Raw genomic sequence first — 27,084 nt, forward strand, 5'->3', positions numbered from 1 at the left:
GGCATACATCACACTGCATCAGAAGCTCTTGGTTCGGGACTTGACGGTGGAGGAGCAGACATTTCGACTCTGCTGGAATCGGGGGCGCAAACGAGCGGGGGTCCGCCTCATGTATGCTCCGGAAATTCCGCTGGGAATGGTCACGGCCCTCCCTCATGGTGGGGACTGGTCGCGTTTACTGGGCTGGGAAGAGGCTGGAGTTCAAATGCTGGGCGACCTGTATGAGGACGGTGTGATGCTCCCATTTCAGGAATTGCAGGAGCGGTTCGATCTCCCACGAGGCGACTATTTGTTGCATGCGGCGGTGACAGGCGCTATGCAAGATCACTGGGGAGAGGGTCTGCAGGAACCGGCGGTCTCCATGGCGTGCCAGTACGCGATGATGGCAGCCGGAACCTTTAAGGCGGTAACCTGTCTATACTCCAGAATGTTGCGGGAGGCCTTGCAGCCACTCGCGACTTTGAAAGCTAAGTGGGAGGTGGACCTCCAAATGGAGATTCCTGATGCAACATGGGGTCATTTGCTACAACGGGCACGAAAAAGCTCAAGGAACGCCAGGTTCCAGCTCATACACCTTTACAGTCTCCATCGGGCATACCTCACGCCCGGGAAGGTGCGTCAATACTTTGGGGTGGAACAAGCGGCCTGTCCCAGGTGTAACACAGTTGGGGCGGATTTGGGTCACATGCTGTGGGATTGCCCTGCCCTGGGGGATTACTGGCAGGAAATCGGGAGGGCTCTGAATAATGCTACGGATAGGGACATACAGTACACCAAGGCAGTGGGGATCCTACATTGGTTTCCGCACACGTCTAAGAATAAGAATACTAGCCGATTTATAGATTTGGGGCTGATCCTTGCTAAGCGGGAAATAACGAGGAATTGGAAGTCGAAAACGGGACCCACGTATAAGCGATGGTATGGTGAATGCTTGCGGTGGGCAGCGTGTGAAAGTACTTTGAGGTACCAGTTGGCTAGAAGGACGGATGATGAGAAGGCGCTGGAGAGGGCAACGGCATGGGAAATGATGGTACAAGCGCTCCGAGATGATTCTGAGGAGGAGGATGAGGAGGGGGTGGAGCTAATGGTAGCTGACCCTGCTAGCACACCTAGGAACACACCTTTAGTGAATGTATAGGACCTTCTGCAACACACCAGGCCACACTTTGACTAGTATTCTTGCGTAGCGCTGCCACGGGGGGGGGGGGGTTCGGGAATGTTGGGCAGTGGGGGGAGGGTGTTCAATAGGGGTGGGGGAGGGGCGAAAATTACAAAAGCAGTCCACTTTTTCTTGTAAATAAGGTGTCGGGCGTTGAATTATGCAGCAAGGACTGGCCTCGGCGCAGTGGCGGATGAAGTCTTCTTGTTGGAGACGCGCCAGGAATGATGGGGGGTGAATTTTCATAATGTGTTTTCTTGCTATGTTCTCTAATACTACTGTGAAATTTATGTCTGTACAATTATTTTGGTACTGCAATAAAAACGATGTTACAAGGAGATTGTTTTTACGTTTCTTTCTCTGTCTGTAGAGTTAAAGGATTTAGTAAAGTGAAATCTCTGACAATCTTGCTGTGTTGCAGGGAGTGTGAAAGGAAAGACAGTAGGGTTACACAAAACTACCTTCAAATACCCCTAAAATACCTGAACAAATATTTCCAAATTGCAGCAGTTAGAAAAGTAGAAATTAATCACATTTGTTTTGTAATTATCACGTGTGATGTAAACAAAGATTTTAATAAGATAAAAAAATGTCAAAGACACTTTTTGGGGGATATGCTAATGGTCAGTTTTTACTGCAAACTGATTTCGATGCAATATCCTTTGTGAGCTATATCGTTTTATCAGTAAAATCTGCATGTGAATTGTGTGGTTTCAAAAATGATGCTGCATTACCACAACATGTTTTAGTACTATCTTTGCTACAGTATCCTCCAAAATGCACAACCAGCTACATACCACACTATTACGAGTCTTCAGCTGTAGTGTAGTTCCTATATTCCCAATAGGCTCTGCGCATTAGAATAATATATACTGTAGTTTAGACGTAGGACTGAGGTCGACTAGGTCTCTACCGAATATATTAAACTTAATAGTGAGTGCCAGCTAGCTCAGAGGTCACTAGAAACTTTCTCGAATTCTCAAGAAGGGATTAGTTTCTAACAACCGCATAAACATGACAACTTTGTTTCCCAAGAATAAGAAATCAAATCTCTAGAGTCGCGTAAACAATAGATAACTATTTTACTCAGTCAATCGTGCATGCTTCGTTTCACCAGAGGTGCTGAGAAAATAGAGAGGCAGGTGTTTTCAATAAAAGTATTTATTGAACAGTCTTCTTTCTCAAGCATAAGAAATGTACTGCTACAATCGTAATACTTGTTATAAAGTACAGGGCATATAATACGAACGGTATTATAAAGTAGTACTGTAAAAGCATGATATGGTTTCCAAGCAATACATTGCCTTAAAACATATAAAATACATACTGTAATTAAATAATGACTAAAAGTACTCAACTGGTGCTTCTAAAATACGCCTACCCTGGTGTACCTAACGTAAGTCTCGTACAGGGGAAGAAGTAAGTGAGGAGTAGCTTAAATTTAGTAGTTTTCTGCCAGGAATCTTTTCCAAGAATTCTCTAAGAGGTCTAATCAGCTCTGTACCTTGGTTTTAGAATGAAGGAGATCTTGTATCTCTCTCTCAGTTCTCGATTTCCCAGATACCCTCAAGGGTAAACTGGAAACACTGGAGCTGGATTGCTTGGCAGGAGAAAAGACAGAGTCTCTAAGTGCGTCAGTTGGAGGGTCGACTTCCTTCAGCACTTGCTGCTGCTGGGCGTCGGGCAAGTAGATAGTCGATCTGCTCCAAACCACCATGTGTTTGTCTGGGCAAACCTAGGCATATTTATACTTTGAAGGTGCCGAGTTTGACGCATGATTGGACTTAATAACGTCACTCAAAGGCTAGATTCTTTGAAAACTCCAGGATTTCTTGGAGACTCAATATTCAAGCATGGGGAAGTCCCTAGCTGCTGAAGGCAGGTTTTTCCAAGAAGTCGTTGTTGATTCTCGGAACTTAGTGGAAGTAGCCATGCCGTATTTGGGCTGTAAGGCTTAGGCCAAATATGGTAATGATTTCTATGCCTATATAGGGATTGCATATTGTATACCTATATAAGGGCATGAATCTGGAAAATTTACACAAGGGTCCTAGATTCATTTACAACACAGCTGACTGGGCGTGACTCATTTGTTATAATTGTTCTATGTGTGATGCTTGGATTTTTCACAATCCCTATGACTTCAGTGATGAAATATTGACGACAGCACCGCCACTCTGAAAATTGTTCCAGCACCAAGGGGTGGGTGTGTTCAGCATACGTTTTGTACTCGAAGGGGATCCTTCCAGTGTATAAATTATTCCGTAATTCATTTTCCACTTGCATGTGTACAGGGACACACACATACAAAGTTGTAATAGCGTCTAGAAAAAAAAGCATTTTTTCAAGATAACACTAGCCTCAAAGAGGTGTTATATGGTAGTAGATAGGGATTTGCATCAGACACCACAAGTGAGCAAATGGGAATGACCATGTACCACCCATGGGATGCCCCCTTGACACAAAGTAATGCAAAGCACACATTTTGTGCTGGGAAGCAATCCCCAAATAAAAATGTTGTGCTTGTTTGCTTCATATCTGTGCCTCAAACCAAAGCACAAAATGTTAGTAAATCTGCCCTAAAGCAAGCAATTTCAAAATCCATGACCAGACAATATTCAAGAAGAGAAGGATCCTCTTAGTTAAAAGGAAACACACACAGCGTTTTGTAGTGTGGATTGTGAGCATTGTGTGGAGTATGGGAAACAAGTAGTGTGAGAGAAAGTACAAGCTTAAGGTTCATCTTTAAAGCAAAACAAGATGAAAAGTTCTTGGCTGAAGGCAGAGAATCGTCTGGTGCGGATGAACGAAAGGGGTAATGATACCAGATCACAGGCGCTAAGAGTTTGATGAGCTGCCAGTGGTAAGAGATTTATAGTATACTTCCTTGAGAGTTTTTAAAAACTGAGGGGCATATTATCAAGCACTGCGTTAAAATTATCGCCACTTTAGTGGCAGAAAACTGCAGCTAAAGCGGCAATAATGGGCTTGATAATATGCCCTTGAGAATTCCAATTGAAGCCTATGTTGACACCAGAACATGGGTTTCTATTGGAATTCTCAAGAAACCATGTTGTGTTCAGATCTCTTAAACGAGCCAAGCCAAGAATCTGTGTAATCCTCTGACGATACCTCATGGCAAGGAGGTTCCCTTCCATGGTGGTCTAGGTATCGTCGGTTACCGGACTTGCCATATCGAAGCAGAAGGAATAAAAATAGAATTCCTGCTACAAGTCCCAAGATAAGAGGCAGGCCACCGAACACAAAGTGCACGAAATTTGGAAAAATGCTGAGGACTGCTTCAAATGGTGTTAACAGTCCCGAAAAAATCGTCTTAAATACATGTGCGATGCCACTGGTATCAGACATGTTTAAGATTTGACTTAACATTTCTGCGAAATGTACTGGGCAGTTTGTTGATAATAATGCATGTATCTCTGCAGATGTCCTCGCAACTTGCAGATCATACGTTTCTTTAGACGAGGTCAGTGGCACAGATTTTTGCAAAAGAATGGCTTTTATTCTGATTAAAGTATCAATTCGTATAGAATAGATATTCAGTGAAGGCCATAATGCCCTTCCACTGTCTGTCTTGTGCGTTGGATACAATACTTGCATACAACAAGTGACCATGGACGACACACTAACGAGATAAAGTTTTCCTGGCAACATGCCACAGCAGCTGTGATCATTCAACATAAGGTAACTGCCATTGGATAGCTGCCTGAAAATGGGTTCTATCACTGTGGAGGATGTACTGTGCAGGTGGCAAGAGAGGTTATTTGCAGAACCGTCGCAGGCTCTATGTAAATTAATACCTTTGCACAAAAGTGTACCACTTAGTGAGTTCTTACAATTTTTACCACTAAGGAATACCTCTTTTCCCTTGTTCCAACATTTGTGTGTGTAAGGTAAAGTCCATGTTGACTTAATGTGTTCTTTACCCAACCTTTCATACAGGCCTGCTGGTATACGCAGTAGACAATACTGAAATTGGAATATCGTAACTGGTATCATGATGGTGCCATGCATTATCCATTCAATGACAGGCTTCTCAGAAACTGTCAATGGTAATCTTTCCAGTTTTTCAATACTCAGCACCGTATAGTCTGCTCCTCTTTGTGCCAAAGAGATTTGTTTATCTGTAAGGTTAAATGCAGCAAACAATGACGTTGTGTTGATTAGACCCCATGGAACATAGCCTGAATGAAGATTTTGCAACGTCCAGCCTAACTGCATTATAGAACGTAATTGAGACTGGCCATGTTGTAACATTAGCAAGTCCTGTTCCATTATGTCAATTGCAGAGGATACCATGCTGTCCAACGAATATATTCTGGAGGACAGAGTCGTTAACCCATTGTCCACTACAGAGAGAGCTTTCTCTAAATTAATACGGTCAATTTCTCGCATTCTTTCTGCAGTTTCCATTTGCGTTATTTTCCAAGCTTCGTTGTATGCAGCGTATATACCGGCGTATATGAAACCTTTTTGCTGTGGTTTGCGAGGCCCCATTAAGAAATCTCGCAAATCATTGCCTTCTTTAAGTAAAGGTAAGTGTTGTTTGATTTCCAGAAGTGTGGATGTCTTTAGCCTCTCAAGGCATAGTGTTCTTACACTGTATGTTGTTACTATCCCTGGATGTTGTCTCTGGGAGTATCTTGGATCTGGCCTGTTCAGTTTTAACCCCTGTGTTTTGCTCAGGAATCACAGGTATTGGTGTCAGATTAACCATTTTTTCCAATCAGGATTAGTTCTGTTTTGTGTTAAAATATATGGTGCGTCTACCTCCTTTTCTGTAGAATCATTACTCTCAGAAGTGGGCTTAAGTATAGACGGTTTATTTAAATCTTTTATCTTAGCCAGGCCAAGACAAGAAGTCTGTTGAACAGTGTCATTTAAAAACATTATTTGTTCTGGTATAATGCAGGCTCTGAACAAGGCTTCTAAACCTTGTACCTGCCAGTCTTTCGTGCCCCAGACAGTTTTTGTCTCAATTTTGTCTTTCCAAAAGTCGAAACCTAATGTAGACAGCTGAGCATAAAAGTTTGCAGAATAAATTTGTTTTGTATTGGTCAACATTGTTTTCATTCCTGTCTTATTTTCATTTTTGAAATAAAACGTTTCTGGATTTGTAACATTAAACCCTGAGAAGTGCGAAACCCTTTCATGAAATGTTTTTGAGCTGCCTTTTGGTGGCGTGGGACAATGTTCCCATTGGTTATAAGTAAAAACATTCCTCGGGCTTGCAGATTTATGCAAATACTGGTGACCATAGTGAATAAAACTATACATTTGTTCATAATCTGATGAACCTTCTAAGTATTCATGTTCTGTAAATTTTGCAGACATTTCTAAATTTAATATCATATTATTAATAGTCTCAAAGTCCCAATCATCACAAAATGTGCTTGGTGATACAAAGTCACTTAAAGAAATCTTGAACTGGTGTGGAATCTTCAGCAGCTCCACCGGGCCATAGATGTCATAATCAGTTCTATCCCATGCTATACCACCAGGTATAGGAACGGCTGTGATGTTTACTGATGACAGGTCTCTCTTTTCACAATGGGATGATTTGTGAGGTTTTAGGACCAAGTTGATTTTCTGACTCGCTGTGTCCATTTTATTGCATTTTCCCTCTATCATTTGTCCCAAGCCTAAAACTAAACTCCGCCAGAGCAGGAGAAAAAATACACCTAAACCAATCCAAAATTCAATCCATGGTGAAACCAGATATATTGTCTCAAGTTGATGAAAGAGTTCTGTTGTTTTTTCTTTGAGAGTTTTATTTGCTGGCGTTTCTTCAGGTTCACTGGGATCCTCAGAAAATGTATCAAAGTTGATGAAATAGCCAGAGGCAGTTCTGTCAATTGTTGGAATTGCATCCGGATTGTTATTAATCTTTGGAGTTGCATCTTCCTTAGTCATATTGGTGTATTCAGAGGCTACATCATTGTAGACGGGTGTTTCTTGACGAACTGTTATTTGGGTCTCAAGAGGCACGAGTTCCATGGCTTTTTTGCATAGTCCTTCTTTTCTTACTGTAGGTTTATCAAACATGATAAGTCTTTCAGTTAGAACCTCTAGGATAGTAGCAAGATTTGGTCTTCTGCTAGATCTTGGGAGTCCACTGGGCCTACTACTTATTATTGTGCACATGATTGTGGTTTGACAAGGTCGATGGACACAACTCTGTTCTCCCTTTTAGCAGCAAGGGGCGGTAGTACTAGTGATCTTGTTCCTTGGATTGCCAAGACAGGTACTGCTTTCCTGTAAGAAGGTCCAAATTCCTTCTTCACCGCTATCTCTTCCCTGACTAGATCTCCAATATTTGGAATCCAGACAGGTCTTGCTGAGACAAGTGGTTTTTCTTCAGTGGCTGTCGGCTTTTGTATCGTATTACTCAGACTTATTCTTGTTTCATTTAAGTCCTGTAAAACAGCCAAACGATCTTTGACATCAATGGATTATTTTTGTTCCACCAATGAAGTTTGATAATCGAGGTCTTTGATTAACATTCTAGTACCAAATAGTAATTCGTATGGAGTGATTCCCCCCAGAGAATTTCTTGGCAGATTATTAAAACACTTATTAGATGTTTGACCCACCCATCACCCGAACCTAATACCTTAGCTGTTATGGATTGCTTTATGTCACATTTTTTTCTTTCCACTACCGCATTACCCTCAGAATGGAAGGGACTAGAATACAGCAATGCAACAACTAAACTCGCCATGGCCTCCTTGTAAGCTCGAGAGCTAAACGCAGGTCCCTGGTCAGAATGTAGTGTGCCGATTGCGTATGTGCCGATAAAGACTCGCAAATCCTTTATAACAGTTCTGGCGTCAGCTGAGCGCTGGAGCCACATCCATTTTATCCTAGTAGTTGTGGGACCGCATCTGTCCATGTTGATGTCTGCGTGTAGATACAGTGGTATCTGAACTGGGATGGCTACACTGTAGTCAGGTATCTGGTGTTCCTCAAAGCTGTGATATCCGTAACAGGTATCACAGTTTATTCCAAATTCGTAAACGTGGACGCTCATTCCTGGCCACCAGTACATCTCTTCTAATTCTATTAAAGATTTCAAGATCCCTTGATGTGTCAGACCCTCTCCCATATGTGCTTCTTGAACCAAGTAAGCTCTCCACTTCCTGTTTGGAATTACTCTGTCCCCCATTCCGGGGATTTGAGCAAAAGGAACGGAGTTTGCATCAATTATGTATGTATACGTGAGTGGATAGTTTAGAGGTAATGCTGCATGATTGCCTACCATTGAGGCTTTTACTGCTAATAATGTTTTACCGTCTATTGCTCTTTTCAAGCGAGCAATTGTTGCTACGGAAGTCGTTTGCACAGCTGCCTTTGCGGCTTCATCAGCCAATTAATTCCCTGCAACGTGAACGCCATCACGCTGATGACTCAGTGTGTGAATCACGTGAGTCTTTTGTAGTTCTTTCTTTAAAAGAACTATTTGTTCCCAAAGCATTTTATGCTTGATTGTGCCACCTTTTGAATTTTTGAACCCGTTTTTAACCCAGCTCTGCACGTTTTCGTTGTAAGATTCAACGCAGGAATACGAATCGCACACTATCAGTGTGGGGAATTCACAATCGTTATTTTCAAGCACCTTCTTCAAAGCCTGTAGTTCAGCTCACTGAGCTGTACAGTCTCCGAGTGATTGAGTTTTAGTAACCATAGGTCTAAATTTGCCTTCATGCCAGCGACCTTTAACAATCGCGCACGCAGCACTATAGGCTTGTTTACCCCCAATTGCGGGCTGTGCTGATCCGTCTGTATATATTATACATCCGTAATGTTCTAGAGGTAGAATCTCGGTCGGCAGAGGACATTCGTATTCATATTATAGGAATTCTTGTGTCTTCAGATAGGGGTCAAAGACGTATTCAACGTCTGTTGCAGCAAGAGAGTTAACCCATTGTATCCATCTTGGATGTAAAGCTTTAGCATTGGGAATGCTTGCTTTTGTCACTGCTTCTAAAGCAGGTACAGGTGTAACAATCATTATTCGTTTTTCTTGTGCTAGGGCTCTCACCTTTGCTACTGCAGTTTGAACCACTGTCAGAATTTTTTCTGTAGAAGTGATTTTTACTTCAGCTTGAGTGTACAAGTGTGATTTTTAAGCAATTGGTACCTTTTCACCTTCATTAAAGGTCAGGTATGTGAATCCTCATCTCCCTGGGATTATTCGGATCACAAGGTTGCGCACATTGTCGTGTGTTTCTAACTGTGTTTTTGCTAACATGTCTGTTTGCACTGAACGCAGAATTTCTGTGTGTGTTTGGATCCAATTAGTTGGTTTGAAATCAGGTTTGATTAATTCGTAGAGAGGTTTAACCCTTTCTGCGTAATTCAGAACATAAGTCCTTCCAAAATTCAGGAAACCTAGAATTGACTGTAAGTTTTTCAGCGTCTTTGGAGGTTGTAGCAGCGCACATTTCTCTAGAAAGTTAGCTGCCAGGCTTTTGCCTTCACTTAATAACTCGTAGCCTAGAAATAGGATGTTGAGGTGGGCAATTCGTGATTTCTTAAAATTGAATTTATACCCTTCAGATGCGAACTCAATTATTATGGTGTTCACTCTTTTCAAGTGTACGTCCAAGTCGTTGTCTGTAAGATAGATGTCATCGACATAGGATAATGCCTCATCATCGTACGTTTGTAGTAACTCTGTTACTTTGGCTGAAAATAACCCAGGACTATTCTTGAATCCCTCGGGGAGACAGCAAAATAGCCGCTGTGTCCCCATAATTGAGAAAGCGGTCAAATGCCTACTTTCAGGTGCAATGTTTTGACAGAAAAACCCATTCGAAATATCTAATGTGGTTTTGTATTTTTTGCGCACAATATTATTCATCAGTGCTGCACTGTGTGCATGTTGTACTGCAAATGTTTTGCAACAGGAATTTAAATGTCTGTAATCCAAAACTAGACAATATGAATTGTCTGGTTTGGAGACAGGAAACAAAGGATTGTTCATTGATGAGGTGCATGTTTCAATCACCCCTTGGTATTCAAGTTGATTTAAAATCTCGCTGACTTGTTTTTTAGCTTCTTGCTTAACTGGATACTGCCTCTGTGTAGTAGGTTGATTTTTTAACTGGATTTCATGGTGAGGATTGTCCTCATCCCATCCTATGTGATTTTTTATATAATGCTGGAGCTTGGGCTACAGCCCATTTTTTGGCATATGTGTATTTTTTATGAATTGGAATGTGATTTGAGAAGGCTGGCATAATTATCTCTTCGCCAAGTGGGCACTCCCTGACAAATTCAGGCGGCCAATCTTGTTCAGCTAGAAGAATGTCATAGCCCTTAGAGAGCTTCTCCCAAAAGAGGGCTCTTATTTTTCTAGTTATGTCCCCCTCCATCCGGAGTGTTACTTCATATAACTTGTAGGGTACACTAACCCTGGTGTCTGCAGTTTCAACTTGAATGGATTCATTCAAGTCTTTTCTGTATCTCTTCTTATTTATCTGATCATTATTTTCAAGTCCTCAAAAGGCGCCTTGTCTTTGGGGAGAGAATGTGGTCTGACGGCTAGGTTGCCGACTTTGGTGTTGGAAACCAAGGTCCGAGCCTCGGGGTCACGTCCACATACTGTGATTCTGGGCAAATCATTTAATCTCCCAGTCCCCGAATGTGTCCTTGTGTAATGTAACTGGTGCTCACGTAAAGCGCTCCAATACCTTCAGGTCGAGTTTGCGCTATATAAATCTGTATTAACAAAAAAATAAATGTCTTCTTTCCTCCTTTGCATGGTATACCTCAGTGCTCTGAACTTAGTACTATAGGTTTTACTGTCTATACTATTCTATTATCTTCTATTATTTGCTTAGGCATGTCACCAAAATCATTTATTTATTTCAGGTACAGATAAATTGTTTTCATGCTTGCCTTACTGCCTTTATTTCTGCCATAAATCTTTTCAAACTCAACATTTTCTGGCTACTGACTCCTGTTATTCCCAACCTTTTCTCACCTCTCGTTCCACCACACTTACGGTTGCCTTGGCATCAACTTTGATTCGGTGTGTCTTTTTAAAAACAAAGGGGCAGATATACAAGCCCCTTGCACCACTTTTACGCCGCCGTTGTGTCACTTTTGTGATGCAGCGGCGGCGCAAAAGATGCGCCATGGTGCGGGGTATTTACAACGTGACACATCTCCCAGATGCGTCACGTTGTAAAGCCCTGCGCCAGAAGAGGCGTACCTTCGCAGGGGGAGGCGTTTCAGCGCAGTAACGCCTCCCAAAAGTGGCTGAGTGAAATCTACAAGATTTCATTCAGTCACTTTTGGGCCCGGCTGCGTCAAAACCCTGTGCCTGCTTGAAGCAGGCGTAAGTATTGATGCAGCATTGTGCACATAGGGCCCCCCTGATCATTGCTGGAGCTGTGTCGCGCTTGCGACGCAAGTCCAGCAATGCGCCGCTTTTGGCACAGTTGCGTGACACATCTGTGCCGTTTTTGCCAATTGGTGGGCCGCATTGTAAATGCGGTGCATCAAGGGTGGCAGAGCTGCGGCGCATAATTACTGGTGCATCCCTGCCGATATGCAGGGATGCGCCAGTAATTGTAAATCTGCCCCAAATTGCCCAGCTTTCTCACACAAGTCAATTTCAATTGTACATTATCAGGAAGAGTCAGTGCACTCAGCCCTTTTCTCCTGCTAAACCTCTTATTTAAACCTCTGTGTTTATTATGTTTTGGATTAATGTTGCTATATGTGGCCTTTCACAATATTGGTTTCTTTCGCTTCTTTTCTTCAACCTATTCTTTACTTCTCTGTTAATATTCGTTTTAACTTTACTAAGTTAGCCCACAGCCTTCCCTGTCTTCTCTCATTTGCTTTAGTTTCCAATATTCTTTAACTACAACTCTGCTCCACAGAAACCCTACCATCCTTCTCAGAATCGTTGATCAGCAGGGCGAGGATTCTCACTTGGCCATATACTCCTTTCTTTGGGACCCCTCTTTGTTTCTAAGTGAGTTGACAGTGTTAACAAATCACCATAAGCAAATGTTCACATATTTTATTCTCACCCTGCTGGCTAGCTCTGTGTCAAGATGTTAAACATTTCTTCAAATGCGTGTACAGTGTTTGTACAAGAGCTTAAAAAAATACATGAAATGAATGTTAATAATGATAGTTTTTTTTTGTTAAATTCTCCAACATGACACATCCAACTCACATTCTGTAAACAGGCCACATATTTGTCAATATTTTCATGTTTCTCTTGCTGCAAATTAAACTTGAATGGTCAATTGAAATGTACATCCTGATACATAATTGCTGTCTCACGGCACTAGAAACCTCCAGCAATACCTCCTATTTACCAACACATAGACCACTTGCCATATTAAGGGTATTTAGTTTACCCGACTCGATCCATGACCTAGAAGGTTGCCTCTTTTTTGCATAATAGCGCTCATCCACTATGGAATCTATGTAGCACATAATATTTCTGTGGTGAGGCTGAATCTCGAGCACAGGGAAGCAGCAGAATTAACTATGTCTTAATCTTCCAAACAACTAGCCACCGGTGCCCATATCAAAGATAGGGCACCGAGCCTGGTCTGAGATGTGGCACACCTTTAACTGTGTGCGCCGGGCACAGACCAGAGCAGTACACCCTCACACAATGAATGCACAGCACCAACACAGCCACAAACTCGTACCTGTCCTGGGTGAAAGAATGTCAGTGAAAGATGGAGCGGCTACTTGAAGCAGATGGCCCACAGATCTGTCACTGTGCATGTGGTAACTAGTCCGCATTTCAAAAGGGGACATAGATCCCTCTGCAGGCAGGTTAAGTGAGTGATTGCACCCACCTGCCTTGTGGTCAACAGCACCCCCTTTCCACCTTTTAAAGAGGGGCGCACTGACTGCCCCACTTCCTTGAGGCACATAGTCAGTGCACCAATGTAAGTTCGTTTGACTTTGTGCATCTGTAATATGGCCAGGTGCAGTTGCAAAGTGTTTCCTCATTTGCACAAAAAGAGGTAATTCCCCTTTAGAGAGAGACAGCACTATCAGCCTGATTCATCAAGCCGAAATCGGCTCGCAAAGGGCCAGATTCTGAGAATCTGGCCCTTTGCGAGCGCTATTTTTGCATTTGGGATTCATCATCCCAAATGCAAAAATCGGTAATAGCGATTTCGCAATTTTGCGAGGAATTACATTTAAGGAATCTCTATTTGAGATTCCTTAAATGCAATTCATCGTCCATTTAAAAATTGCAAATTCGCAATTTCGGCCCGCTATTTACCGCGAGGTCAAACCTCGTGGTAAATAGCGAAAACTTAGAAAAATGCTTTTAAAAGCATTTTTCTAAGTTGTATGTTGCACACACACATGTCCTTTGGACATGTGTGTGCACAACACCTGTTTCAATTTGCATCAAGGGGTGCTACAGGGTGTCCTTTGGACACCCCTGGCACCCTTTAAATCGCTATCTTATTTGCGATTAGCTAATTGCTAATCGCAAATAAGGAATACTCCCCATTCATTCCTATGGGCCTTTTGGCCCATAGGAATGAATGGGAAGTTATTCCTTATTTGCGATTAGCAATTTGCTAATCGCAAATAAGGAATGTGTAGGAATCGCAATTCTTTTTGCGATTCCTACATGAATCCCGTTTTGCGAGTCTGTAATAGCGATTCCTTATGAATCGCTATTATAGACTCGCAAAACGGGTCTTTGATGAATCAGGCTGTAAGTGCGCACCAGCATGATTTGTGCATTTCTGACCCTGTTAATGTGTTCCTCCGATCCACACACCTAGATAGCTGAACGAGGCACAAAACAAAAATAACAACTCCTCCGGCCCAGTGAACTGCCCTACACAGTCACGTGTAGATACGTACAGTCGACTTATTGGCGGTACAGTTTGTTTCATCAGGACAAAAAGATGCAATAGTACAAACTCTAACAACATGGCAGTCCTTCAAGATAGCCCAATTAATACTAAAATATTTAAACCAATTTGCTGAGTGGGGCATTAAACTATCGATTCCAGCAAACAAACGATACCCCTCTCCGTTGTCTGTTCACAAACTGCACCAAACGAAAGACGATAACACGAAACTACTGCCAAATAAACAGGTCTATTCCATACTACAGAATGCAAAGGGCAGCAGCAGGGAAGCTCCATCACTGGACAGCTCCGTCACAGACCGAGAAACACCAGCCAACCCAACGCTACAAAACTGGGGTTGGCTGCCAGGCATTCTTGCCAACAAGAAGACAGAGTGACAAAGAATAGGGAAAACCATCAAGTCTGAAGGAAACATGGTACATATACTGTCTTGGAACATAGCGGGTGCAAAAAGGCTGCTTGAAGAAGGACTTCCCCCCTATGAGTGGGACAAACACGACTTGATAGCCTTGCAAGAGACATGGGCCACAGAAGATCTTCCCATAGTTGGTTTCACACTTTATTCTGTGGCAGCGGAAAGATGTAATAACTATGGATGAGCAAAGGGAGGCCTGGCAGTCTACGTTGCACTAGCTTTAAAAATTACAACAGAGCAGCCTATTTCTCCCGACCCAAGCATTCAACTCATTAAGCTTATGTACAAAAGTCAAGGAAACATTAAAGTTGTAATTCTGATTAATTATTACACACAACCAATGGAACAAAATAAAAGGAAGAATAATTCACTTCTAATTAAAACAATCTGGGATTTACTTTGTATCGAACCAGCATGGAATATTATTCTGACATGTGATTTCAATGCAAATTTATTTCATACTCCAGATGAAGACGAAATATTGACAGCTGAAAATGCTTTTTGGAACATAAAGCAACAATGTTCAAATAAGTATATTCGTAAAGATCTTCGTGGACAACGGCTAGTAAGAGCCCTAGAATATCAAGGAATGAGAGTGATTAACGGAAGATCCGAAGAAGACACACCACCAAACTATACGTATCATGGCCCATATTCATATTCAATACTGGAGTATACGATTCTGACACTCCCATTAATGCTGCTTCTAGCACATTTTTATATAGAATATACCTCACTTGGGGGCCGATTATGATGGCAGACGGACCTGAGTCCGTCCGCCACCATTGAGTAGGAGGGACCGTCCGCAGGGGCTGCGGCGGTCCCTCCGCGCAAATTAGGATGTGACCGCCACCCTGGCGGTCACATCCTGTATATTTAACATTGCGGCGGGTGCTGCTTCAAGCAGCACCCGCCGCAATGTTAAAAATGTAAGTTGTGCATTTGCATGCACAAAACGGCAGGCACCGCGCGGTGCCTGCCGCTTTGTTCACGCAAATGCAGGGGGGTACCATAGGTACCCCCCATGTGCATCCCCCACCCCCCTTCACCCAGGGGGCCCGCAACGGGCCCCCGAAGTGAAGGTCCGTATGCTTTTCCACGGTGGAAAAGCTGCAGCGGAAAAGCATACATCTTACACCATGCTAATATGGCTGGCGGTGTCTGATAGACACCGCAGGCCATGTTAAAGCTTTTCCGCCGTGGTCGGAAGGCGACCGCGGCAGAAGAGCTGCGGACAGATTTCCAGACCCACCGCCATCCTAATATGGCGGTGTGTCTTTTGTGGCTCAGCAGCGATTTTCCCGCATCCTCTGGGCCGGCGGTGGCTTCCGCCGGCCCGGAGGATGCGGGAAAACCGCGATCCTAATTTACCCCTAATTGATCAATCAATTCAACACATTGTTTTCAATTTAGCCCTACCAAGGCTGGAAAAAGCCACTGACCTAGAAGGCAAACTGAATACTATAAATTCAACACGTTTAACATGGACAAGTGGATCGCCTGATCAGCATTTTGATTCAATTAAGGAATTACTTGCTGAGTCGGCCTTAAGGAATAGTACCGCTATAAAAGCATGGTCGTACTTCCTCGCTAGCCTTCCAACCGCAACTGTAAAGTCAAGACATAAGGCAGTCTCCTCCAATCCATATATCAGGCTAACAAGTGAGACTGAAAAACTAAGAAGGGACTTAAAAAACAGCCAGGAAACTACACAAAAACGCTAGACAGATGTCACATGGGAAATATTCAGGATGCAGAGAAAACTCTTTAAAAAGAAGCTCTGGGAGAACAAAAAAGCAAATGCAGACAATTCTTGGCTAAGGTTAATTTATAATGCAAGACAACATAATGCAAATACATTTTGGCTAACAAGAAATCAGCTGAATTGGCCTAAGAACATTCTAGCATCAAACCTCAAGGAACAGGACTGGCCCGACTATATAGCTCTAAAAGTTAAGACCCAATACCACTCTCACGAGCAGGAATTGACCTACCAGGCCCCTTTAAGCCCTAGACAAAAACAAGGCACTGGGGCCACATGCATCATGGGTAATGCCACGAGCGCTAACTCAGACCGTCCACTTGCTGCTAGCCCAAATCATGCTTCATACACAGCAGTTGCCATAAAAAAATGAACCCAATGGTGTCCCCCAAGCAGTTTTTAAACACGACCCTGATTTTTGAAGCCTCCAGTTGGAGACTCTTTTTACTCAAATTGATCTGTTTAACCAAATTCCAGACAACTGGCAAGGCTCAATCCTGACACCAATCTTTAAAGGGGGCGAAAGATCCAATCCATCAAATTATAGACTGATTGCATTGCTTGACGTCGAAGCTAAATATTTAGCCTGCCTGATCCTGGAGGATTTGGTTACTTGGTCTAAAGACTTAAACCTGATCCCCACAAACCAGACGGGATTTAGAAAAGGGATTGGGACAATCTTGAATATCCTTTCCATTATGCTAATAGCTGAGATATGCAAAATAAAAAAACTGACTTTGCGCCTCTGCTTCATTAATTTAAAAGCTGCTTTCGACAGCGTGGACTGAAAATTATTGTGGATGAAACTAAGGTCATGGAATATTCCAGAAAGAATTTTAAAAGTTTTATTGTTATTTTATACGGATACATGGGTTAGAGTAAAACTCTGTGACGGATCAACAGTTTCAAGAAAATGGAACACAGACAGGGGCTTGAAGCAGGGATGCAGGCTTGCTCACCACTTATTTTATTTGTTTTTAGCTGACTTATCTGACAAACTTGATGTAATTAACTCTCATTCTCCGCATCTGGGATCACTATCCCTTTCGCACCTTGCCTACGCGACAACATAGTTTTAATCAGTTTGACTAAAATTGGGCTCACGAGGAAACTGACGGGCCTCGCAGAATTTCTGATGACAAATAAGCTGGAAATTAATATAACAAAAACGAAAACAATACTGATCAGTAACCGGACAGCTCGCACGTATAACATCAACTTTAAAGGTAAAGTCTTGGAAAACATTACAAGCTATAAATATTTGGGATTTTTCCTTGACAATAAACTGAGCCAGCAAGATCAGAAAAATTACATAGCTCAGCGGGCAACCGCATTAACCTTTGCATATAAGACACTAGCAGGGAAGCTAAGGGGCCCCTCATTCAAACCACTGATTACTGTAAAAATGGCTAAAACATTACCTACGGTAACTTACGCCAGCGTAGCTTTCCAAGGCAAAGATGCAACCATACTCAATAATTTAACAACCAGCATTTTCAAAAGGGTCTTTCAGCTTCCTCAAATGACATCTCCAGCTCAAGTGCGATTAAAATTTGGTTTACTGAATGAGACAGTTGGCAGGCAGTATTCAACAATTTAAGTGTGGTACCGCATAAAGCAAAACATGGTGCACTCTAAACTAAATGAGGCTTTGTGGTCAGAACAAGAGAACGTCCCAATACACCGCATAAGCGCTATTTTCAAAATGCCTTATATTACATTTAAGTCTACAATTAATAAAGTTGCAAAATTGCACTCGATTTTGCTTGACAAAAATATGTTGTACCAGAGGTCCCAAGCATGGACTGTCCTTAAAAACTACAAGATACTTTAACCAGAGCATACCTAGATTTAACATACTAGGTCCACCTAAAAAAACAGCTAATGGCACTTCGTTTTGGTAAATATCCATCATTGGCAGACGCCCCAAAGTGGAAAAATATGGAAGTAAAAAGCTGTTGTCTATGTGGAAGCCCTACAGAAGACCTCATCCACTTAATATGCATTTGCAAGAAACGTCGACTTGCACGAGAGACCTTACTAAGAAAAGCTTTTTTGGATAGAGGAATACGAACATGTCGGGAGGCTATAATTAAAGGGCTTGATCCATCTGATCCCCAGATGAACTGTAAATTGATTAAGTTCCTGCATGTACACGATCAGGCAACAAAGTCAACACAACAATGAGAGGGTTCGTTCATGGAAAGCTTGATGCTAGTTTTATTGTTTTACGGAGTCATCACAAGGAGTGAGAAAGTGGTCCGGTACATCTACTTTTATTCATATTGACTTATTGCTGGTACCGAAGGGACTAACATCTGATATCTGTTAAAACTGTCGGCTCTTAACTGTAATATATGTAGAAAAAGTAGAGTACATGCATTATTTCATCGAATTTTAGAATGTAATTATGATCTAGTAGTGATTTTAATCTGGAAGACTTTTTGGTGCAACTGACGGTTGAATGCTTTTAAATGTTGTTAAATCCTTGGCTGCTATCAATAGGGAAGAAAATTGTAATGGTTTTAACTAACTAAACAATAGAAATTTGCATTATAATACATTACAGTCAAACTGTACATGCAGCCACTTCTTCTTGAGAGGCAGAAATGTTATCAGGTAATGCAGAGCGAATTGAAACCAGACTGAATTTTAGGTGTGACTCTGCAGTAGCCAAACGCCATCCCCTAATACATCAATACCAGTTAAAGCATTTACTTCAAAGAACACAAGAAAGATACCCTATCTGTATCTATATAGTAGCATCCAGCCCAGAATCTGCCACAGTCAAAGCAGTGAAGAAGGGCTTTGTGTAAGAAACATTGAGCTCCTCTGGGCATGGGGTGAAGCAGAAGTGCTTTGACAAATGTTAAAAGCTGGTGCATTTGGTTGGTCCCTGGACATGATGGACCTGCCTAATGGATGGACTTTGACGAGGAAGAAGGTGGAAATGCTAAACGTTCATGCCCTTGGGAGCTACTGATAATGGGCTTGATGCTTAGAGAAGTTTGCGATTGTGCTAAAAAAAGAGATTTTTATCAGGTTACAAATTCTGGTGCTTTGTGATTTATGCACATATTGATATGTCTCAAAATAGCGACCTGAATGACAACTGGATTTAAAGAATCGCTAGTATGTAACTTACTAAAAATCACTCTTTTAGCAGATTTGCAATCATTTCCTGTGGTTTGTCCCGTGTGGTGTCATTTGCATTAACCTTGAGTTGACAAATGCATATGTTCGAGTAAGAGGTGCCTGACGGCATCACATCACTTTGTGAAAAAGGCATCCCGTGCTATTGAAAATGACCTTGAAATCCAAGACAGGACTTGCTTTTACAGCAACTTGAAAGTCTTGAACGTTCACCCTTGTGGCTGTGCCTCTAGAGGGGTTTATTACGTAGAGCCTGGGCAACGCATGCACTGCTCAGCGAGGCATGCTGTTTCAGAGTATGCAATTGAAGCTCCACCCACTCTCCTTCCATATTTTTCATTGACTTTTCTCATTGAGCCATATGTATCAAACTCTGATTATGCGATTCTCAAATTGCGATTTTTTGTGAATCACTATGTGAGAATCTCAAAACTCTATGTATGTAGGATTTGCAAATAATTTCGCGAATCCTACATATTCCTTAATTGTGAATTTGAAATTGCAATTTGCAATTAAGGAATACCTCCCCATTCATTCCTATGATAGGAACGAATAGGAAGACATTCTCAATTTGTGATTCTCAATTAGAGAATCGCACATTGAGAATGCAATTTCACGGGTGACAGGGTGTCAAAAGGACACCTTGTTGCACCCCTGAAATGTGCATATGTGCACATGTGGCACACATACATGCTCTAAGGGCATGTATGTGCACCACATGGCACTTTGAAAAATGCAAAAAAGTGAATTTTTCTGATAAATCGCAAATTACCACCATCTTAAAGTTGGTGGTAATTTGCGATTCCTTATTGCCAAATTGCACTTTTTCTGTGCTTCTTACATTGCATTTAAGGAATATCAATTTGCGATTCCTTAAATGCTATCGCAAAATAGGGAATCGCAAATTTTGCGATTCCTTATTTTGCGAGGCAGTTTTTCTTTAATACATACCACTGAGCCCAATTGCGATCGCAAACGCTGAAATTCTGCGAATTCCGGCATTTGCGATCACTATTTGGAATGATACATATGGCCCTTAGTCCTTTGTAAATGCTGGCTTCTGATTTCTTAATCTGCTTGTTAGTTCCTTCTTAGTACCGCCTTGTAGTGTTGTAGTAGTAGTAACTTTATTCGGTTAAACTAACCATCAAAGTATGCACAAGAAAATAAAAACAAGCACCACAATCAATAAACAAGGAGAATAGTACATACAGCTAATTCTTGAAAGGGGACCTATGTACACCAAAATACAGCAACATCGCAATATCCTTGTTAAAATTGTAATAAAAAAATCATTTAAAATATTTCTTGCACTTTGGTAATATTCCTCCAGGCGATAAAAAATATTATACAACTCAAAAGCTTAATGTGCAAAATGCAGCAAATACTAAAGTGCAATGTAATTTAAAATATGTGTTACTTTAAAAAAATTCCAAAACAAATGGCTTAGTTCTCTTGTTTTGAAATGCATATGAAGCACAACAACTGTAGGTATCCTATACATTTACACATGTTGGGGCAGATTTACAAGCCCCCTGCGCCACCAGTACGTCACTTTTTGTGATGTACTGGAGGCGCATGTCCCTTCTCCATTTTACAAAGGAGAGGAAAAGCCACCTGCGTGACTTTTCCTCTCCTTGTAAATATGGCCCCTTCACACGCAGCACTTTGCGTCGAAGGGGCGTTCCATGGGTGTTACAGTGGGTGTTCCCACACAACACCCATGGAACAAGACACATTTCCAGATTTACGAGGAATCGTCAATCTGTAAATGCGTGTTATTGCTATGCCTCCCTAGGGGAGGCGTAGCAAGGCGCATTGAGGAGAAATGTTTTCATTTCTGCTCGTTCTTTCTTCTTTCAATGCGTGCTGCATTCTACAGCATGCATTTAAAGAGGAAAATGCCTGTACTGATTGTTTTTGTGGAGGAAGGTGCCCCTGCCTGCACAAAAACAATCTCCCCCATGACGCAGGCATCCTTACACAATGGCAGTGTGTGAGCAGGTCAATCCTTTCAGTTCCGAATGTTAAAGGGCTCTCTTCCTTGCGTCTTTCGGGCCTCATTTATGAGAAGTGTTGCATCGCTGTGTGAAAGCAGTGATGCAACACTTCTCAGTGCTCCCTCCTTACGACATGAACGATGCATCATATTTACTGTATGATGCATCATGTTGCAAGGAATGACAGATATATCAGTTTTACTGACGTATCTGTCAGCGCGAAAGTGGCACATTGCTGGAGTTTTGTCGGAAGCATGACGCAACTCCAGCAATGTTTCTTTCACATGGGGCAAGCCCCATGTGAAAGGGCCTGCATCACCCTTACGCCAGCCTTGAGGCAGGCGTAAGATATTGATGCATTGGTGTCCTAGAAGTGGTGCAGTGAAATCTTATAGATTTCACTACGCCACTCTACGACCCTTTGCTGCATACATCATACCTGGCGCAAGTATAATGTAACGCAGGGGTTTACGAAGTGATACATCTGTCTAGATGCGTCACATCATCAATATGGCACAACATGGCACATTATTTATGTCACCGCTGCGTTACTAAACGTGATGCAACGGGGGCGCAAAAGTGACACAGTCATCTTTAGCGAGAATTCAGGTTTCAATTCCAAACTGCAATAGTGTTTATTGCATCAATACATATGTTATCAAAAAATATAACAGGGCCAAAAAAGGAAAGGAGAGCAATAGCTGTAAATATCTAGTCTCTCTGATCTTCTTAGCAACATAATACAACTGTGTACTTTTGTTTGCACTTTTATATAGCACAAAGTCGACCCGAAGATATTGGAGCGCTTTACATGAGCACCAGTTACGTTAAACAAGGATCCATTCTTGTTGGAAGTCTGTTTTGGGTGGAATGTTGTAGTGTCAGGTGGACTGTGGACTGTAGAAGGTTGCAGGAATGTGGACTATTTAGATATTAAGAGGGCAGTTGGAGCAGTGAACGCATGTAGGAGAGTAGGGTATGCTTTCCTATGGTTACCCCCACTTTTTGCTGTGATTCTCTGGTTTTTCGACTTTAGTGTGGATGTGGCCCTGCCAATTGGACCCACAGCCCAGCTGTTCTCTTTTTAAATTGATACCATGTACTTTAGGTACATACCAGATTGGTTACTGGGTCACCCTTGTGAGCCCCTGTATAGTGTACCATGGCATAGGTGCACCTTAGGCCTACCAGGGGCTGCAGCATGTATTGTGCCACCCCTGGTTTGCCTTTCAAACTGACACCACAGGTCTGTTCACACAGCCTGGGTAAGGTGGAGTAATCACCCCTTACTTAGATATAGTATACCTATATCTATATATACATATAGACACATATACACCTATAAGTCACTCCTATGGCAGGCCTTAACAATCCTGGCGGCAGAGTGCTTTGTTTTATGTGAGAGGGTGCCCTAGCATGAGCTGAGCCCCTGTGCAGCTTTGCCATCTCCTTATAGCTGTGTTCTATGATGTAGCCATATCATATACTCTTAAGTGCATTATAATCCTCGTGGTTAATGCTAACTTTGGTTTGGCTTTATCAAAACATGTCATGTAAGGTGTCAAACACTTTGGAATACTACCCCCCCCCGCCAGACCTGGCAGTGTGGGTTGCATTCCACCCTTCTAGAGGGAGAAGACATGTAGTTACTGGTTTACCCGGTTAAAGTTAAACAGAGCCACAGCATCACGAAATGGATGCTGCTGCCACAGACACGAGTCTGACCTCCTGTTGCTGGATGAAACTCTGGCAGGGGAGGCCTGGACAATAGATTTCCTGTCCAGGGAGGTGCCAGCACCTCCCCAGACAGGCTTTTGTGTATTGGGGCAAGGAGGGCTGCATTCATTGAATGCTTTCCAGACACTGCCTGGGGCACACATGGTGATCCATGCATTTCCAAGTTCAAACCGGTTGCTGGGGCACTCTGCCCCAGCTCTGGTGCAAAATTGGACAAACGAAAAGGGGTGTAAACACCCCTTCCCAGGTCCACCCATAGGAGGGACCTTAAGTGTAGTCCAGCCCCTAAACTCAGTATAGGAGCTGTGTCCCTAGGACTTTAGATTACCTTAGACGAAACTTTGAAACATAAATCCTGGACCTTCGACATTCCATTTCGACTTGAAGACGGAAGACATCTCCCTTGGGGTCAAGGAGTGACCATCCTGTTCAAACAGGCACCAACAGCAACTTTGCCAGTCTACATTTTTGAGGCTCCCGCCGGATCCCAAATAATCTGCAACACAGGACACAGACTTCCAGACATCCCTGAACCAACCTTCAATCCCAGCAAGGCTGAGACCCGTGGCAGGCACGAGAGACGTGGGACCGGAACTCCTAGACATCCTGCATTTTGCTAACTGCATTAAATCCCAAGTATGTCACAGTTGGACATTGGGGTAGGAGAAGCCCCAGACCCGAGCACCATTTGCACTGAAGCTAAGGCCTCCACACTCCACGAGTGTCCAGTGGGGCCCGCTCTTGCATTTCAGCTTGATGTGTCTTTCCGGTTCCTAGTCTGTTGGCTAGTGAGCCCTTGAAGACTTTCTTTTACATCTAACTTGCTTTCCTGGTTGCTCCAGGCTTGCTCCAACTTCCCGACACAGGAGAAGTTCCTCAAACCTTGCTGGTCTGCAGCAAAGTCATTCTTGACATCCTGCGTGGGTTGCATTTGCCAAGGCTTGTTGGGCCCAGTCCGGATACCGACACTGCAGTCAACTAGATCCTTTATGAGACAGCTCGAATCCAGCTCCTGGTTGTCGCCGACACCTCCTGGTCCTCGTGGCTGAAGAGACAAACTTCACATCTTCACCTGAAATCACATCGCCTGGTTCCTTCCTGGTTCCATCCAGGTCACTGGCAAGTGACCCAGACTCTGTGCCTTCTGCTTTCAGGTTCTATAGATCTTCGATCCATCCTTGGATCCACCCTGACACTTTTCCTCTGCTCGCCTGCAGCACTTCTTTGCAGCTCTCCATTGAAAACGACGACGAAACCCAACACGAAAAGACACCTATGCACCCGGCTTCCCTGGGTGAGGTAACGCGAGTACTCCGGTGCTCCCGTGGGTCTGCACTCTCGAAGTGTCCTAGTTTAAAAGGGTTCAATCGTAGTCCACCCGGAGGTGTCTTTAAATTGTATATTTGTAACTTCTATGTTTCCCATAGAAAGTCAATGGTAACCCACGTCTGTGTTTAGACACTGCACGCGCCTCCCGTGGGCCTTCTACTTCCTAACTTTGGTTGTTTAGAGTAGCCCCAGCAATTCCACAGGCCCCAGGCCTGCTTTCTAATTCGCTCGTGGTTCTTATACCACTATTTTTGTATATGGTTTGTGAGGCCCCTAGGGCATAATGTATACTGTGCAACATATCGTATATTAACTCAGTGACTTGTATTGTATTTTTACCTACGACCTCATAAGAGTGCAGAGGGGTTGTGTTTAGAATAAATACATATATATTTGATATATACCTTGTGTGGTGTCCTTTCATTTGGTGCTCAAGGGATTATAATTTGTAAAACAACTTGTTTAATACAATCTCTGAAGTCTTAGCCTGATGACTGCTGGTCCATGCTACCACTAGGATAGCTTTGTATAAAGTTGACTTTACAACCACCATCAATAAGGGTCAATTAGACTGGTGCAAGGTGCCCACTAGAACTAGTGGACATCATATGCCAGGCTCACTTCTCACAACGCACAGTTATGCACTTGTGGTATTTCTATACAATCTACATTGAAGAATAAAGAAGTCCTCATACCCGTATGCAGCAGATTGACTTCATCTTAATGCACATAGAAATCTGTAGAACTCTTCGGTTAGGCTGCATTGAAGTTAAGACAAATCAAGCAGGAAACCTTGGGGCATATTACCAAGCCCTCGATAAATGTGTTAGCGACTTTTTTCATTTCGCACTATTCCCAATACATCTCTAACCTGAGTTAGAGACGTATTCTTGACGTTATCTATCGCCCCGTGCTGGGGGCGATAGATAACGCTAATGGGATGCAGGGTGGGCGTTCCCACGTCCAACCACATGTAAAATGTGGTTGGAGGTGTAAACACCCTATCATCAAGGCAGGCGTTGGGAGAAGGAGACCTACGATAAACTCGTTTATCGCAGGTCTACCAACACCTGCTTTGATCAGGTGTTAGGCATAGATAACATGGGGGTGTGGATCATAAAGCTTAATCCACCCCCCCATATTATCAAGGCACACATTAGCACATGAAAACAAAGCTTATTTCATGCGCTAATGTTCCATATCGCCGACTATCGCCGGATTTGATTTCGCCTAAGTGATGCGCGTTGATAATTACGCGCTGTCACAGCGAAAAAATCCGGCGATAGCCGGCGATATGAAAAAGTGCGATGTGCGTTTTTTATAGATAATATGCCCCCTTATTCCTGAGCCTGATGCAGAAAAGGAGTCGGGATGGTGTAACGATGCGGAGCCTCGTTATTGTTTTATTATAAATGTTTTATTAGATGGACCCAGAGCAGTCCACTTGCTTTCCAACCTATAATCAGAGTTATCTCAGTAACTGTCAAACTAGAACTTTTATAGATTCTACATATCCATGGCTACATGGTCAAAGTTCTATATGTGACATCACTACATCTTCTCCTTTCTTAATAACAAGGGAAAAAAATGACTGTGTTAATACGTAGCAAACATCAAAACAAAATAAAATTAAATAAAACAAATAAATAAAGAGAAATACATCAATAACATTGTTCAATCAGTCTTTGAGGTCTTCTTTGTATCCTTTCTGTTGTTCCAAGAGAAATGGAACCATTAACATCATACCCTTCTCTACACCATTCATCTGGAGGACTTATACATTTCTTGAAGTGTACCTTGTTCCTTATTATTATTGTATCCTCATTCTGAGCAATCATAGCTGAACCCTGCACCCTAGTCACTTCCAAAGGACTCGGGTGAAATCTGCTCTATTGAAATATAAAAACAAGCAAGGCATGAAACATGTTTTACAAAGTGCCAGTTCAATTAAGGGAGGAAGAAATACAATGAGCAGCAATCGACATAAGGAAAGGGGAGAGGGGGACAGGGGCCAAATGTAATAAAAATACAATAGAGTGGTCAAAATGCATGGGTTGGGGGAAGGTGGAACATCAATGTCATCAACTGTAGGCGGTATACATATGTTTCCACGATAACTATTCCAAGGTCCCCACACTCTACACCACTTCCGGGGACGGCCCCTGGCTAGGTACACGGTCTTTTCCCTGAACATAGACCAATCCATGTTTTCCTTCCATAAGTCTACTGTAGGAGGCCTCTGGGACCCCCACAACTGAGCAATATCTCGCTTGGCGATCATGGCCCCCAGGGATGCCCACTGAGTCTGAGCTACATTATAATCCGTAGGTTCCCAAACATTCAACAAGCAGCGTCTGACCTTCGGCAAGAGAGCAATACCAGTCATTTCCTTCATGACCTCATGGACCCCACTCCAAAAAGCAGCAATCTCACGACATTCCCAAATAATATGAAGAAAAGTAGCAACCTGCCCACACCCTCGCTTGCATAATCCCTCCTCAGAAAAGCCTATTCGGGCCAAACGAGGGCTCGTGACGTAAATCCTGTGGAGGATCTTAAGTTGTACCAGTCGGAGTCGAGCTGGAATCGCGACCTCCTTGGGAGAGAAGATCGCAGATTGCTAGTCC

This window comes from Lissotriton vulgaris, chromosome 6 (genome assembly GCF_964263255.1).
Source record: "Lissotriton vulgaris chromosome 6, aLisVul1.2, whole genome shotgun sequence".
Lineage (NCBI taxonomy): Eukaryota > Metazoa > Chordata > Amphibia > Caudata > Salamandridae > Lissotriton > Lissotriton vulgaris.